Source organism: Eriocheir sinensis, unplaced genomic scaffold (assembly GCF_024679095.1).
Source record: "Eriocheir sinensis breed Jianghai 21 unplaced genomic scaffold, ASM2467909v1 Scaffold625, whole genome shotgun sequence".
NCBI classification, from domain to species: Eukaryota; Metazoa; Arthropoda; class Malacostraca; order Decapoda; family Varunidae; genus Eriocheir; species Eriocheir sinensis.
In genome coordinates, this window is record NW_026111971.1 from 246,840 (window position 1) to 265,202 (window position 18,363).

General features: G+C 42.2%; 1 pseudogene; it reads right to left on the minus strand.

Annotated features, from left to right (window-relative positions):
• Positions 1-7,590: 7,590 nt before the first annotated feature.
• LOC126993510 (uncharacterized) lies at positions 7,591-10,997 on the minus strand (annotated as a pseudogene).
• Between the last annotated feature and the right edge of the window lie 7,366 nt (positions 10,998-18,363).

Here is an 18,363-nt window from a genome sequence, read left to right on the forward strand (position 1 = left end):
ATTGTCTTCTAGAAACTTAACAAGTTTGTCTCTAATAATCTTTTCGAGTATTTTTCCTGCCACTGATGTCAAACTTATGGGCCTGTAGTTTAATGCAACGCTTTTGTCTCCTTTTTTGAAAATTGGTGTTACGTTCGCCATCTTCCAGTCTTCCGGGACCTTTTTCAATTGAACAGACTGGTTGAATATGTTAGTGAGTGGCTGAAGTATTTGCTGTTTAAGCTCTTTTAATAACCGCGGGGACAAACCGTCAGGTCCTGTTGACTTGTTCGTGTCGAGTTTATCCAAATACTCTTTCACTTCTTGGTCGCATATTGAGTCAATTTTCAGGGCGTGATTCCCTCGGCGGGTCAGGGTTCTCGGGCATGGATTCGATGTTCTCGACTGTGAAAAAGGATGCGAAGTTACTGTTGAGGATTATGGCAATCTGGTTACTGTCATGAGTTGCAGCTCCAGTCTCGACTGTCAGGGTAACAATAGTTGATTTTACTTTCTTTTTCGATCTGATGTATGTGAAGAATTTTTTGAGTTTGTCTTGATGTCACGCGCTATTTGTTTTTCGTAGTTGCGTTTACTACTCGAATAAGGGTGCGACAAGCTCTGAGGCTGTTGTGGTACTGAGTACGGGCTTCGGCCGTGTCATTCTCTTTCATTAGGTTATAATTTTTTTAAGTTTACCGCCCTTTTTATTTCTCTGGTCATCCACGGTGGATCTACGGCACCATTTACTCGCCTGGGTTTCGTCGGCACTGTAGCCTTTTCTACTCCCAAAAGCTTATCTTTGATCTTGTTCCACACGTTGTCGATTGTATTGTCGGTTAGGTGAAGTTGGTCCCAGGTCGCAGAGGGAAGCAGCTCACGGGCTAGGTTGAAATTTGCTTTTTTGTAGTCTGGTATCACTGACGGATTGTCTACGAGTTTGTGACTTATGTTGACATTGAAACGGATTAAGTGGTGATCGCAACCGTTAATTTTTCACCAACTTCACAGTCGCGAATGAGGTCGGGGTCGCTTACTAATACCAGATCCAGCAGATTGTTTTCTCTTGTTGGTTGAGTTACAACTTGAGTGAGGAACGAATCCTCCACCATTTCTATAAGCCTGTTACCCTCTTGATCTCCAGTCAATTGTCCCCAGTCAATGTTAGGGCAATTAAAGTCCCCAATTATTATTGCTTGTTTACTTTGTGTTAAAGAGTGAAGCTCTTCGTACAGGGCAGTGTCATCGGCTGCTTGTTGTTTTGGAGGCCTGTATACGGTCGCAAGTGTTAGTTTCTTATTATTCGCAGTTATTTCCACATAGACGGAGTCGTAATTTCTGCATCCTGTTTGTCTATTTTTATGGCAGGGAGCGTACTTTTACGTAGCAAATTACCTCCTCCTTTCTTGTGCATTCGATTTTTTTGGAAGCTTTCGTACCCGGGAAATGACAGTTCAGATACTAGATGTGCAGAGTTGGCCCAAGTCTCTGTGATGGCTACCACATCTGGTTTCTCAGTTGCAATATACGCCCTAATTTCGTCCTTTTTGGGTAATAGACTGCGTGCATTTGTGTACAAAATGGAAATGTGACTACTGGTTTGGCCGCGTCGTGTTGAATGAGTTCGCTTGTCGGAGGCGTCGTTGGTTACACAGTTTCTTGCAAGCCGCATCGACGCTACGGTTCGGTTGATCAAGGGTTGCCTTTGCCTTGCCCTCGCCTCCAGTTTTTTGAATAGCTTTTCGAGAAGCTTTCAACTGCATCGTTCAGGAGCCTTCCTAGCCGCGCCGAACCAACCTCGTTCAAGTGGAGTCCGTCCTCCCAATACAAATCTGGGCGCTGGTTGAAGTGATGCCATGCGTTCGTGAACCCTACGCCTTCATCGTTACATAACTGCTTTAGACTAGTGTTGACGCCGTACGCTTTACTGTTGTTGTATCCGGCGAACGTATTGACTCTCGGTAGAATTCCAGAGACGATGATGTGAGGGGACTTGGTCTTGTATTTCCGAATGACTTGACGGTATTTTGCTAACAGGTCCTGAATTTGAGTTGACTGAAGGTCGTTGGTTCCCGCATGGATCAGATACACTGTGTCGTCCTTCGCATTTACTGAAACTGCATCGACAGCTGATTCAATATCGTCCAGTTTGGCTCCGGGGATACAGAAACGCTGCCGTGTCAACGTATTCCAACCACAAAACTCCGTAAGTTGGCCTCTCACCACACTGTCTCCAACTAAATTGACTCTAGTAGTTAGTTTGCCCATACCAGGAAACAGCGTCTGGTTCGTACAAGTGACAGCTGGTAGAATGGTCTTGTGATTTCTTCTGAAGGGCGCGAGGTACAAGGGAGCTAGGGCTAAGGTGGGTTTGGAAGTGGTGGTGGTGATAGTAGTGGGTGGTTGGGAAAGGGTGGAGGGTGAGGTGTGGATGGAGGGAGATGTGGTATCAGAAGTGGAGGAGGAGGCGGAGGTTGAGTTCGTGTTGGAGGTGGAAGTGGAGGATGGAGTGGTGATGAGGATAGGGGAGGAGTCAAGGGTGTTGGAGGGAGAGGAAGGGAGAGCGGGAGAAAGGGGAGTGGTACTGTGGATGGAGGTGGATGGGGTAGGAAGGGAGGTGGATGGAGTAGAAGGAATGGTAAGGGTGGCGGCGGGATCAGGCGTTGCAGAGGAGTGGGGTGGTTGAGGCGAGGCAGAGGAGATCGTGCTGGAGGTGGAAGGGGAAGATGGAGTGGTGATGAGGATAGGTTAGGAGTCAAGGGTGGTGGAGGAAGAAGAGGGAGTGGGAGTGGATGAGGTAGCAAGGGAGGTGGATGGGGCGGAAGGAATAGTAAGGATGGAGGCGGGTTCAGGCGAGGCAGAGGAGGAGGAGGAGGTATGTAATTGGGTCAGAACGTCAGAATATGAGTTTGAGGAGGAGGAAGCTGGAGTAGGAAGGGCGGGGAAAGAAGAAGAAGAAGAAGAAGAATGAGGAGTAGGGAGTTGAGGGAAGGCCATCATGGTGTCCCAGATCAACGCATTGGAGCGTTGTAGATCCTCGTTGGTTGTTTGTAGTGCCTGAATACGTAAGTCTAAGACACAGTACCTACACATCGAGTCGCTGGTTTGGTAATGAATCGCAGCATATTTCTTTGAACAATTACAGCAATTGAAATAGTTGGACGGCATGATTACTTCTTTTTTTAAATTTTTATTTACTGTTGCAAGACGATATAATTGTGCGCTTTACAGTTAAGATGAATTTTGTATCCGCGTGGACTAAGGTCAACACCTGGAAGGAGGCGGCCTTAAATCGGTCGAGTCACGCGGGAGAGTTTGAGGTGGCGTCTATGAGGGCCCACACGTGTTTTCCCTCCCTCCGGGATTAAAAATTCTCTGGGGGATTAAACTTTTCCTCCTTTTCAAAACAGGTGTGCTGGTATACGGGTCAAGCTTTGTACCTCTACGTTAGTGACAGATTTTCTACGTTAGTTAGACACAAGAAGCTCACTGTCTTTCACTGGGTGCTGTGTTAGGTCGTGTAGTTGTAATCCTACTGAGGAAAGACAGGAAACACAAAAAAAGTCGATATATAACTTAACCGCTCAGCTCAGCAGGGAAGTCCTCTCACTGTAAGGTAATCCTCGCAACACTTCAAACACTAGTTAGACGCGTCACAGCACTGAGTTAGACGTTAATTAATTAAGTTGAGTGGTGCTAAATCAGAAAAGTAAACAAGCACAGTTAGTCGTTCGATTTCTGAGAAGGCGTACGGGCCTATTTAAGTAACGGTTAATTAAAAACGTGGATGAACGGATTTCAAAAGTTGTGACGTTAAAATGTAACACAAGGAGTCGATTCACACACAAAATAACAAGTGTCGTTTCACCAGACGAGGTGAAAAGCAAGGTTAAGGTTTGATGCCGCAGCAGCAGCAAGGTCAACGTCTGTCCCTTTGAGGAGGTCAGGCGAGAGGCGAAATAGGAAAAGATGGAGGCGAAGGAGGAAGGGGAGAGGGGGAGGAGGAGGATGAGTATATGGATTAGGAGGAGGAGGAGGAGGAGGAGGAGGAGGAGGAGGAGGCAGATGGTGTTGCGCATTCCAGATAATCGTGACGTCATGTCTGTGTATGGGAGAACATCAACAAATTGACAAATGGAATGTGTGTGTGTGTGTGTGTGTGTGTGTGTGTGTGTGTGTGTGTGTGTGTGTGTGTGTGTGTGTGCGCCCTTTGAACAAAATGAATGTCAAAAATGCTCGAATAAGTGCAAGGAACAGGATTGAAAATAATTGATTCCAAGAGAGTAGTAGGCAGTGGTCGACTGCGCCGCCGTGTACGTATGGAGGGCTCCTTTAGATTACCACACCTATTATCCCACCTCTGACGTAGCCTGTGATAACCACCTGGAAAGAACCAACATCAGCCTCTAGAAGTCTTGCTCGTGTGATCTCAACTTAAAGTTAGGTTACTGACGTAGAGCACCTTTGACCTCTGCTCAGTGTTGGGCCAACCGTAATCGGGCTCCACCATATATCTGGTACTTTGACAATCGTATTAAAATTGCCACTATTGCTACGATATTCACCTGGTTTAATTAATTATCAGGAAAAGTTTTTTTTTAGGAATGGTACTACGGTGGTAACAAAGGAGTGGTCGAATAGTCCTACACGCACGTGGATGGCAACGCTGCTAGACTGTCGTACCAGCCCCTTATATATATATATATATATATATATATATATATATATATATATATATATATATATATATATATATATATATATATATATATATATATATATATATATATATATATATATATATATATATATACACAAACACACACACACACACACACACACGCGCACGGAATATTCATAGCCTATCCCTCCTTCTCTTCCTCTTCCTCCCCTCCCTCTCTTTTGTTTTTCCTTTCTTCGTATTTTCTTCTTCTTTTTCGTCTTATTTGTTCTTTCTCCTTTTTTTCTGCTTTTTTTTTCTTGGTGTTATTTTGGTATAATACTTTTTTTCTTTTTTTCTTTTTTTTTTTTTCTCCTCTTATCCTTTTGTTATTCTTTTTTTCTTTCCCTTTTCTTCTTTTTTCTTTTATCTTCGTCTTTTCAATTTTCTTTTTCTTTTATTATTTTCTCCTTCATCTCCTTATCACCATCCTTCCTCCTTCTCCTCCTCCTCCCCCTCCACCTGTATATTTTATCCTCTTATTTGTTAACATTCTCAGTGCGCGCATTGAAATTCTCTCTAGTTTAAGGAAATGGTACAAGTGGATCTAATTCTACGTGCACTGTGAATGTTCTCTCTCTGCTCGCGTCCTTGTGATGTGATTATTTTACCAACTTTTTTCTCATTTGCTTTATTATCGTTTCTCTTTTGTTTTCTTTTACTTAGTGTACGGCGTTAGGGTCTGTACAGCGGCAAAAAGGAAACGGAAAGATTTGTAAAGCTAGCAAAAGTGTTCCTAAAGTCGTGCTGGAAAAATGAATGGCAAAAATGCTCGAAAAAATGCAAGGAACAGGATTGAAAATAATTGATTCGGGCAATAAAATTATGAATATTGTTCTGAGATGGTAGGAAAGGTAGGTAATATAATTTAATCCCATTGGAAAGCAAAATTCGTGAATCACCATTTGTCCAAGGAATAGGATTGAAAATAAGCGATTCGGGCAATAAAACTGAAAATTGTAGTGCGATGGTGTATTATAGTGAGGAAAGATCCATAATATAATATCATTGGAAAGCAAAGTGCGTGGATCAGCATACGTCCAAGGAATAGGATTGAAAGTAAGTGATTCAGGCAAAAAAACTAAAAATTGTAGTGCGATGGTGTATTATAGTAAGGAAAGATATATAATATAATGCCATCGGAAAGCAAAATACATGAATCAGCATAAGCCCAAGGAATATGATTGATAAATATAGTCGGTTTCACGAGAGATGGCGGGTCAAATCCTTCAGGGATGGACTCGCGTACTTGGCATCATTGCTTAGGTGACAATCTCTGCGTCGCTCATTGGCTGTTGTTTACTAGATCTAACCTACCGTGACATAACCTACTATCTCTTGCTCTCTGCTCCCTCTTTAAATCAGTACAGGCACCCAAGCAATGATACCAAGTCCGCGAGTCCACCCCTGAAAGATTATGGTGATTCAGGCAATAAAACTGAAAAAAAAATGTAGTGCGATGGTATATTATGGTGAGGAAAGATCTATAGTATAATGCCATTGGAAAGCGAAGTGCGTGAATAAACAGAAGAGAGGACCAAGAAGAGGAGGAGGAGGAGGAGGAGGACGACCTAGCGATACAGTTCAGAATAAGAAGAAGACGGAGGAGGAGGAGGTTATCATTTGTCATTTGTTTTTTTGTTTTTGTATCCTCGAACATGTGGAATCTAATGCTTTATTTTTATAGCAATTATTTTTTTCGATAAGAATGTTCCTATTAAATACTTTACTGCATGACAAAAGAGAAGGTATTTGTCTCTTTTACTTTGAATAAATTAATGAATGAAAAACTGGATAAATATAAAAGGAGTATTTTTTCGTGCTTTTAAATAATAGTAAATTCCTAAATCATTTTACAACATTTATTTCTCATTGAGAGAGAGAGAGAGAGAGAGAGAGAGAGAGAGAGAGAGAGAGAGAGAGAGAGAGAGAGAGAGAGAGATAGTCTTCCTCACAACGTAACTCTTTTCTCCCACATTTTATCTTCAAAGTTATACAATTTTTTTTTTTTTTTATTCTTCCCACACATGTTAAAATAATTACATAAACTTCAGCATCATCATCACCACTTGTTACGATATCAAAATCATCTGTTTCATCTTCATCATCATCATCATCATTCTTACCTGTCATTTCATCATCTTTATCTTAATCTTATTTATCTGATTGCTTACCTGGAAATACCTAGTTCAAGAATGACAATACACTCTTATTATTATTATTATTATTATTATTATTATTATTATTATTATTATTATTATTATTATTATTATTATTATTAGTGGTGGTGGTAATCTGTTTTTTTTTCACATTTCACCTCACACTTCTACCTTCACACTACCTTCCTCTTTTTTCCTCCATTGCTGTCTCTCTCCTTATATATTCTCTGTTGTTATCTTCTTCCTCATATTTATTCACCTGTCTCTGCTCTCTACCTGTTTATCGAATGCGCTTCTTACATTGCTTCTAATTCCACCTCCTCCTCTGCTCGCTCCACCTATGTAATTCCTCTTTATTGTATCATATCATCTCTATTAACACAGTATTCCCCTCCTCCTCCTCTTGCTCCTCTTCCTCTTCCCTCTTCACAATTTCTCATCCTCTTTCTCGAATCTACTCCCTGATATTACCTCTCATTGAACTAAAACCTTATCTTTTTACTCTTCCTCTCCTTCTCTTTCCTTATATCCTCTCCATCACCAAATATCCCCCTCTTCCTCCTTGCAGCATCGTCCCAATCCTTACATCATCATCCCTTATCCTCTTGCTCCTCTTCCCCTTCCTCCTATCTATTTCTTCCACATCATCACTTCATCCTCATCTTCTTCTCCCTCATACAGTGTCTTCGCGGTCTGTGTTTCGATTCGCCTGCAGAGATCCTTGTATTCGGCCTACTTTCTGATCCCCTCCAAGAGCCAGTGGCCGTAATACTTGGGCTGACTCTCCCTCTGCTCGCACCCCGGCAGGACCACGTTCACGTTGGCGTGGAACCGTGGCTCCAGGATGAATGGGACGGACAGCCTGCCAAGGGAAAGGTGAGAGAGGTTTGGAGATGTTGTTTGCCGTTTGAGTTCCTTTTGCTCTTAGGCTTAGAATAGATAGTGCCTGGGGGAGGAGGAAGGAAAGGTTGTGTGGGAATAGCGAGTTTGTGTTGGTGATGGTTAGGTTAGGTTAATGGTGCAGTGTTACCAAACCCAACACACATATACTTTCACGAACCCTGACCTTCAAAATCTTTCAAAGGGTCATATTCTTACGTATCTAGCCTAACCTATCCAACTTAACTTAACCTAATCTAACCTATCTACTATTCCAACAACAACAACAAATAAAACTACCTATCCAACCTAACCCAACCAACCTACACACACCTATTCCACCACCAACAACAGCAACAACCTTACCAAACCAACCTAGTCCAACCTAACATAGCCTACCACCACCGCCACCACCACCAGGCTCACCTATCACCACAGCAGTCGATCACGCGGTGTTTGGTAGCCTTGAGAGCCCCGCCGCTGGTGTAGGAGAGCAGCTGGCCGATGTTCATGACGAGGTGGCCGGGTTTGTGCGTCACGTCGATGATGGAGCCGTCCTTCCACCAGCGAACCTGCAGCCCCGGGTAACTCGGCAAAGGTGGCCGGCAGGGTGACCATCGTGGTGTCCTGGTGTTCGGCCGTCTGGATCACTGTAGGTGAGGAGGGAAAGTATGTGAAAAGGAGATGTGGTTCGAGTGCGTGTTTCTTTTGGTTTTAGAGATAGAATAGGAGACGAAAACTTACTGCATGACGGAAATTTTGGTGCCTCGCTGACTGTATCACTATAACGATGGAGGAAGAAAGATGGCAGAAGGTGTGTCTAATGTTTTTATGGTCTTTTGTTTTAAGGCTCAGAAAAAGTGATAAAATATCTTTGCTCATGGCTTAATATGTCTGTTTGGCTGCTTGGATTACTGTGAGAGGGAGGAAGAAAGAGAAAAGGTGTCTCAAGCAGGTATTTTTGCGATCTCTCAGTTCCTTGTTTTTAGACTAAGAAGAGATGAGGAAGGAGATGATAACGTGGCAAGACCTTCAATTTACCCGGAAGAAAGGAGTTTGAAGAAGACGTGAAAAGAATATGTCAGCTAGTTTTGCTTGAGGACATAGAGAATGCAATGTAAGATGACGATAATTGAAAGGTGATGAAGATGATAACGTATTGCAAGACCATCAATTTACCCGGAAGAAAGGCGTTTGAAGAGGCCGTGAATAGAACATATCAGTTACTATTGCTTGAAAACCCAGAGAATGCAATGTAAGCTGACGATAACGTGAAAGGTGATAAAGAATATGATAACGTACTACAAGACCATCACTTTACCCGGAAGAAAGGCGTTTGAAGAGGCTGTGAATAGAACATTATCAATTTGCTTTTAGACCCAGAGAATGCAATGTAAGATGGCGATAACGTGAAAGGTGATAAAGATGATAACGTATTGCAAGACCATCAATTTACCCGGAAGAAAGGCGTTTAAAGAGGCCGTGAATAGAACATATCAGTTACTTCTCCTTTTAGACTCAGAGAAGGCAATGTAAAATGACGATAACGTGGAAGGTGATAAAGATGATAACGCATAGCAAGACCATCAATTTACCTGGAAGAAAGGAGTCTTAAGAGGCCGGGAATAGACCATATCAGTTACTTTTGCTTTTAGACTCAGAGAAGGCAATGAAAGATGGCGATAACTTAAAAAGGTGATACAGATGATGACCTGACAAGACACACCATCACTTACCCGCGTCACCGTCACGGGCTTCATATGTCGGGTTGGGTCTGGCCGGGTAGCGGATGAGCCAGAGCGTGGAGAGATGCGGATCCCTGAAGATGTCGGCGTAGAAGTCGCTGGGTGCTCCGTAACCTTCCGCGATCAGGCTCAGCAGCTCCCGCGAAGCCTCGGTCATCTTCTCGTGGTAGACCTCCATCCATGTCTGACAGAAAGAGAGGTGGAGGAATGGTAAAGATGAGAGGTAGATGTAGATGAATATAGTGTTGATTAGTAGTAGATAAGTAAAGAAAGGCAAGAAGAAGGAAGGAAAGATAGCCAGAACGAAAGAAAGAAAGAAAAAAAGAGAGGTTTATAAAAGAATTGAAAGATTGAAAGAAAGAAAAAGAAAGACAAAAAGAGAGAAAAACGAAAGGAAAACAAACAAATAAAAAGAAAAAAAAGGAAGAAAAAGAAAAAAAAAACAAAAAAACAAAGAAAAATATAAAAAAGATAAACAAAAATATACGAAAGAACGAAAGAAAAACAGAAAGGTTGAAAAAATAATTGAAAGGTTGTAAGAAAGGAAAAGAAAGACAGAAAGAGAGAAAAAACGAAAGAAAAACAAACAATTAAAAATAAAGTAAATAAAAAATAAAAAAGAAAAAGAAAAATATAAAAAATATAGAAAAAAAAAGAAAAAGAGAATCTAACATCCTATCCCCTTACCCTGAAGTTCCTGCCCTCCTCGGATTCCTCTAGACTCTAGAGGCCATTGGTTGTCCTCGATGATGAACTTCTCCTCCAGCGATATGAGTCCCTCCTTCGGCTTCCCCTGCTTCGGCCCGATCTCGAAGGCTAGGAAGGAGAGGACGCGGTGGTTGTGGTGGTGGTAGGGGTGGTGTGTGATGGTGGAGGTAGGTGGTGCTGGTGGTGGTGATGATGGTGGTGGTGCAGGCGAATTTAAGCTCCTCATCACCATTCTTACATTCGTTTCACCTTCAATTCACTATCTTCATAACCACCACTATCACCACCACCACCACCACCATCATCTGGGTAAATAGCTCACTGATCAATCGACTGATTACAGACAGACAGACAGAGAGGTGAATATTCTCGTTCGTGTCGTGTTTCGTCAATATTATTCAAATTTATCAACGTGCATAATGTGTTTCTATATAAAGAGAGTATAACCCTCTTGATAACGTACTTACTGCATGTCGTGTCATTGTACCTCATTACAGCTTCGAGTCATTTGCGTCACTTATCATTCAGAATCGTTTTTATTTTGTCACGCACCTGGAACTAGAAACAGAGACCGAATCCAGAGTAGTTTGCTGATTGGTTAGGTCACAGCATTATCTTGTATGGTCGCGAGAAGGGAACTCGTAACCGTGTATCATAACAGCCATCGGAACAAACAGATGGTCTCACGTTCTTGAGGTAGATGAAGCCCACGGTGGTGAGCGCCTCGTGCAGCTCCTTCACCAGGCCGGCCCGCGTGTGACCCTTGGCCAGGCTCAGGTCGATGACGGGCAGGACCTTCTCTTCCTCCTGTATGAGCGAGAGAGAGATGGATAGATAGATCGATAAAGAGTTAGATAGATATAGATAGGGATAGATAGAGAGAGCTTGAAAGAGAGAGGTAGAGAGAGCAGGATCTGCTCTTCCTCCTGCCGGGGAGAGAGAGAAAGTTAGACTGATAGAGAAATCGAAAAAAAAAGTAGATAGAGAGTTATATATAAATAGATTGATAGAGAGAGCTTGATAAATATAGACAGAGAGGTAGAGAGGGCAGGATCTTCTTACCCACCAGTCGTGGTGAGCGAAAGATAGATAGATAGATAGAGTTAATAGAGATAAGAGATAGGTAGAGGTTGGTTATATATATATATATATATATATATATATATATATATATATATATATATTTATATATATATATATATATATATATATATATATATATATATATATATATATAGAGAGAGAGAGAGAGAGAGAGAGAGAGAGAGAGAGAGAGAGAGAGAGAGAGAGAGAGAGAGAGAGATAATCAAAAGAGTACATGTGCATTTTTCATATTCTCCATCAGTTTTTCGCTTCACTCAGAAAAAAAACGACAACAACAGAAGGTCAAAGTATAGATCAATGTTGCAAGAACGGAAAAAAATATTTGATAAGAAGATAAGATATGCAAAACTTCAAAAATAAAAATAAAGATAGTAAAATAAAAAAAAAAATTTAAAAATGTGTGTGTGTGTGTGCGTGTGTGTGTGTGTGTTTACCTTTTTGTAGTATACAGGACCTGAACTCAAGCACGGTCAGTCCTGTCTCCCACTATATTTGTCCAGCTTTTCCTTCAATTTTATTTTATGTGTGTGTGTGTGTGTGTGTGTGTGTGTGTGTGTGTGTGTGTGTGTGTGTGTGTGTGTGTGTGTGTGCAAGTTCCTCTTACCATGTTTTCCACGTCGGCGTAAACACACACACACTAACACAAACACACTGTCTTCTCGGCACCACTTATGAGACGCAGCAGCTATCCGCTTCCTCCTCACGCCACGGCTTCGGGTGCTGCACTGCCACACGTCCAATCTCGCCCTCCCTTAAAAAGCTAAACTGTCAGAACTAATCAGTAATCACATCTAGTATGCCCCGTATTCTGACACGGATTCGGGTCTCACAACAATATATTCATTTTTTATTTTATTTTTTTTACAGCAGAGGAGGCAATTCAAGGGCAAAAACACGAACAGCAACAACAAAATAAAAAAAGCCCTCTATATTTTGCTTCGTACAAAAGATAAAGAAGAGCGAATAAAAGGTAAAAAACAAGATCAATTTCAGGTGCAGAGGTGTTTCGGTACTCTCCTTTTGAATGAATGTGTAGCGGCAGCTTAGGCCTCTAGTGAGAAAGCCAGACATTTCTGTTTGTGTGTTTTCTAGACAGCTACGTTATAGCTGTTATAACGCCGTGTGATTCGTTAAGGCCGTCTGTGTAGGTTCAGAGATACGACTGATAACCCGGTGGTGACTCCATTTATAAGCAAATTTATTCTCGAGAATATACACGTTTTTACATACGGTGATTGATTATTTACAGAAGTTCATATGCGCTAATATTTACAATAATGGCTCTATGGTGATGTAGTTTTCATATGTTAATGTTTATAATAATAGGAGTGATTACTTACATATATATATATATATATATATATATATATATATATATATATATATATATATATATATATATATATATATATATATATATATATAGTGACTCGCAGTCTGATGAATAGGGAAGACAAGATATTAGGTGTTGGTGAGAGGAAGAGGAGAAAGAGACAAGGTGAGTTACAGGGCAGAATGAAGAAATGAGGAAGAAGGAACAAGAAAGAAAATGGTGTGTTTTAATTGGTCACAACAAGTGTTTCTCCTCTTCCAAAGTTCACAAAGGAGGTTGGTCGGCTGTAGGAGGCCTTTCACGATCACGATGCATAAGGGTGGTCAGACTATCATTATGCTCATAACACTCACCCATGGAAGTGCTTGTTAAACTTACGAAAGTCTTATCTTATGTGTAGGTGGGCATTTATCTTTCGACTTCGTTCAAAACAACAATTTTCAGCGCCACAAATTGGGTTAGTCGGCCTTTATTGGTGTTTTTTCATGTCCACGGTGCAAAGGTCAAACTACTATTAAGCTCGTAAACTACCCATGGAAATACCAACAACATCTACGATGTTCAGGTTCAATGTGGGTATGTTCTGTCAAACAGTACTATTCCTTGGTGCTTCAAAGGAGATTAATCGCTGTCATTAGTGGTTTTTCCTTTTTCATACCATGGTGCAGTGACCTGCTTAAACTACTACTAGGCTCGTAAAACTACCCATGGAAAATGTTCATTCAACCTATGAAAGTTTGTCTAGTGTGGGTTGTTCTAACTACTATTTCAAGGCTTCAAAGGAGATAAATTGGCCTCATCAGAAGCTTCCTGAACATAAGAACATAAGTAATGTAGGTCTGCAAGAGGCCGGTAGCCTATACGAGGCAGCTCCTTTGAACCTAAGCTCCGGTGTATCTAACCCACCCAATATCGCTGTCCATTAATTCTATCTAATCTATTTTTTTGAATGACATCTGTATTTTGCACTTCACACGTGACTGCTAAGCCTATTCCACTCATCCACCACTCTGTTAGTAAACCAATTCTTGCCTATGTCCCTGTTATCTGAATCTATCCGGTTGAAACCCATTACTTGTAACCTACCTACCTCTTCACAAACAAAACCTTATGAAGATCTCCCATAAAGCCCTTCATCTATTTATAACCCTCGTTCATGTCTCCACGCACTTTCTGTCTTCTTTCCAGGAGAATCTGCTTAACTGTTTGAGTCTTTCCTCAGCGGCAAGTTTCTCAACCCCTGAATCATCTTTTAGTCATCCTTCTCTGCACCGATTCTAACATTTTGATATCCATTCTAGCATAGTAAGGACTAGAGTTGAACCGCATAGTCAAGATACAGTCCAACTAATGCTAAATTGCTTTAAATTGCCTTCACAAACTATCGCCAAGCTGCTGAAAAAACCACCCTTGAAAGTACCTGCAACCCCATAACGAGAGAGAGAGAGAGAGAGAGAGAGAGAGAGAGAGAGAGAGAGAGAGAGAGAGAGAGAGAGAGAATTTTTTTACATAGATTTACATAGAAAATCAGGACCACACAGACCCCATGGTCCAGACTAGGTGGTCTGTCCCAAATGCAAGTGAATCTACACTAATCAGATGGCTCCAAAAGGTTTTTCTACTTAGTTAATATTGGGTTCAAGGAAGTGACGGTCGAGCTTGTTTTCAAAGGTCAATCGTTACACTGGACCATTGACGGTGGGAGCTTATTCCATTTCGCACTACAACGTTGGTGAAGAAAATTTGCGGTCTGAATTACTTGTCTACATTTGAGTTTTTGTTATTGTTCCTCGTTCGCAAAGTGTCACTGATCATAAAACAATTTTGTTCTGTCTACATTCGTGAAACGCTAAGTATTTAAATATCTGATCAATTTTCTCGGAGGCGACGTTTCAAGTAAGAACATGTTATGGGTGGAAAGCCTTTCTTCGTAGGATTTTGTTGCGCAAGGAAGAGATCATTTTTGTTGTCCGACGCTGAACACTTTCTAATTTAGCAATGTCCTTGCATGTGTGAGGCGACCAAAACTGTACCGCATATTCCGGTGGAGTCTGACTAAACTATTATTATTGAATCAGCGGTCGATGGAAGCTCAATAATGCGAAGGAGGACAGTGGCCTGCTCCATGCGGAACCAACGACTCAGTCAACCGCATCTTCAGGACCTGTTAGCAAAATACCGTCAAGTCATTCGGAAATACAAGACCAAGTCCCCACATCATCGTCTCTGGATTCATCGAGTCGTCTGCCGGATGCACAGTAAAGCGTACGGTCAACACTAGTCTAAAGTAGTTATGTAACGACGAAGGCGTGTTCAATAATGCGTGGCATCACTTCAATCAGCGCCCAGATTTGTTTTCGAGGACGGACTCCACTCTGAACGAGGTTTGTTGGCCCGTTTGAAGGCTCCTGAACGAGACAGTTGAAAGCTTTGAAAGTTATTAAAACTGCAGGTGAGGCAAGGCCATAACCCTTGATCAAAGTCGAACCTATGTCGATGGGCTTGCAAGAAACTGTGCAATCAACGACGCCCCTGGACAAGCGAACTCATTCAATACGAGACGCGGCAAAACCAGGAGCCACATTCATTTTGTACACAATGCACGCAGTAGTAGGAGTAGGTAGGAAGACACCTACCGAACGGGCGTGAGCTACTCCCGTGAGGATATGGGAAGCGAGAGGGTGCCAGCCCCTTCTAAAGACCCTTCCCATGTCCTCTTCAACTGTTTCCCTTTGTTCATCAACACCAGAGATAGTCTAGTATGTTTCTAAAGACATGTTCCTCTCTTTCTACACCACACCATTCACACAACACACACCTTTTCCCCAAAATTCAAATTCAACATGGCGAAAAAATAATCGCCTGAGTCCCTGCCTGGGGACCACAAATTCTTAGGGATCCTCTGGCTGCTGACTTGAGAGGTGTCCCGATAACTCCTCGAACTCCTCCTCCTTACTTCACTTCTGCAACATCTGCGGTCTCCGTTCTAATTTCATTCTGTGGAACAATTCATCTCCTCCTCTAAATCTCTTCACCTTCATCACCGAAACACAGGTTCTGGAGGCTACTGACAGCAACCTGTACTCTATTCCCTCCACTATCTCTATCCTAAGTTTCAATCCGTTGATGTTGCGCCTACGTGCGCAACGACATCACTTACTCTCGTGCCCAAGAGACCTTGACTCTGAATTTTCCAACATCTGGCTAAGACTTCACTGTCATTCATTACCAAATACATTCAGCACATTCTCCTAACTCACCGAAACTATAAACCTTTTGACTATTTGAACTCAAAGAGCGCATCTTTGACCCACTTCCCCTGCTGAAATCTCCATCTGAGATTTTAAATGTTCACTACCAGCTTTGCTTCCATCCTTTTTCACTGACCAGTTTGGCAGTTTCATGTATCTTACTCTCCCTCCACGACCTAGAGCGGTTGGTTCAGCACTACTGTATTCCCTGACCGTCTTGGAGACAGCCCACATTTCTAGACCTCTTCCTTACCTTTTATCCTTCTGCTTACTCTGTCAAACTGTTATCTCCGTTGGGCTCCTCCGATCATAACTGCTTCAGATTCCGTCCTATCGCCCTGGACCCTCTGACCCGCCAGAGGAGGCGATGCTTCTGGCATTTTGGTTTCAGTTCGGTGGACGACCTGAGGATGTACTCTTTCCGATTTCTGTGAATGATTACTGCTTCCAGGAGAGAGACCCCTCTGTGTGTGCTCTTGTTAGCAGCATTGTTCTGAATGGAGGCATACATTCCACGTACTTTCTCGCCCCTCATGCTAAAAAAGCCTTTGGTTTAATCATTATACTTATTCGTGTTATTAAAGATAGAGGCAGCCTGTACAAAGGTTCAGAGCCTCTGAACTTGCACAGTCTCTTGATCTATACATTTAGCCCGGAATCGTGCCACACCATTCTCCGATTCACTTCAAAACTTCTTTAGTAAATAAAAATGTCAACACTTTGCTTCTTCTACTCCTTCCCAGACTGGCATTCAGCCAAAATATCTCCTCTAATTTCAGTTTCTTCCTTTTCCTCCTTCCTTAACCCCACGGCAGCATTGCTGTCTCATCTGTCTCTAAGGCTGAACTTCGCTCAAACTTTCATAGTTCCAATTTTGACGATTCTGGGCATATTCCTCACCATCCCCCCTGACTCCTTTTATGCCTGTTATTGATGCTTAATAATGATGTTTTCTATGCCCTCTGGCCTCACCCAGGAAGGTTTACAATCGATGGAGGCCCATTGTCCTTAAAACTGTGCTTCTGTGTTGGACACCTGCCTGGTCAAACTTCTTTCGTCTCTCCCTATCAACATATATCTTCCTTCCTGCTGGAAGTGCCTGTAACAGCCCAGCCTAAGAGAAGGTGACCGCCCAATCCCTCAAACTACCGCCCAATACCAACTTTCATGTTCATCTAAAGCTTTTGAATCAACTCAACCAGAAGACTAAGGCTACCTTATATTTCATCCTTTCTATCTGATCGTTAAAATAATTCCGCAATGTATGCTCATCATGACATCTTTCGTTTCTCTCTTAACTACCTGGTCATCCTCTCTTAGCCGTTTGCTGAAACTTTCTGTTGTGCTAGACATATCGAAAGCCTTCTGATAGAGTCTGGCACAAATCTTTGATCTAAACCGTTCCCTCTTCGATTCTATCCTCTCTCTGTTCCTTTATATTCCAGTTTCCTTTCCGGCTGTCGTTCTATCTCACGGTGGTAGATTTGTCACCGTTTTCCCTAAACCCATTTGGCAATAGCCCCAAACAGGGCTCTATCCTATCACCCACTCTCTTCCTGTTATTCACTTCAATGATCTTCTTTCCATAACAAACATCCTAGTCCACTATACGCCGACGACTCCACTTCATTGTTCAGCTTTTCAGTCCTTCTCAACAAGAAGTACATTAACTCCAGGCTGAGGCTGCAGAACGCTTAATCCTCAGATCTGTTTATCATTTCGATTTAAGTAGAAGAATCAGTCTCAATGCCTCAAAACTAATTTTCCACTCATCAACCGACACAATCTTCCAAACATCATCCTCTACCTTCAACAACACTCAGCTGTCTCCTTCTTCAACACTAAACATCCTCGTTATTCATCCTGCACCCCAAAATCTCAACTTGGAAATTACATTCTCCTCGGCAACTGCTTCTGAGGGTATTTCTGGGATTGCCCATGCCTCTTTCTCCCGCGCAGTTGCTATCCATATAAAGGGCCTTGTCCGCCCTCGTATGGAGTATGGTGTGGAAACGCACACAGCTCTTCTGGACATGTCACATTCAAAATAGACTAGATTAATTCTATTGGATGATATTGGGGAAGATAAGATGGAGTTGAACAAAGGAGTTGTTCTGCTGCCTACTGGCCTCTTTGTAGACTCCTGCCTTCTTATGTTCATGTTCTTATGCTTCCGTCTCATCAGCTCTCCTCCTTACTGATAGTCTTCTACCTCTAAATTCACAAGATGTTGCTTCCTTCGTCTTCTATCGATATTTCCACGCTGACTGCTCTTCGAATTTGCTAACTGCATGCCTCCCCCTCCAGCCCTGCTGCACACGACTTTCTACCTGCTGCTCATCCCTATACTGTCTAAAACCTTTAAAAACAAAGAGTTAACCAGCATCTTCACTCTTTCATCCATCACGCTGTAAACCGTCACCTTCCTCATTCAGTTTCCTTCACTGAAATTTTCTAAGAGAGGCACTGATGAACCTTTGCTTTT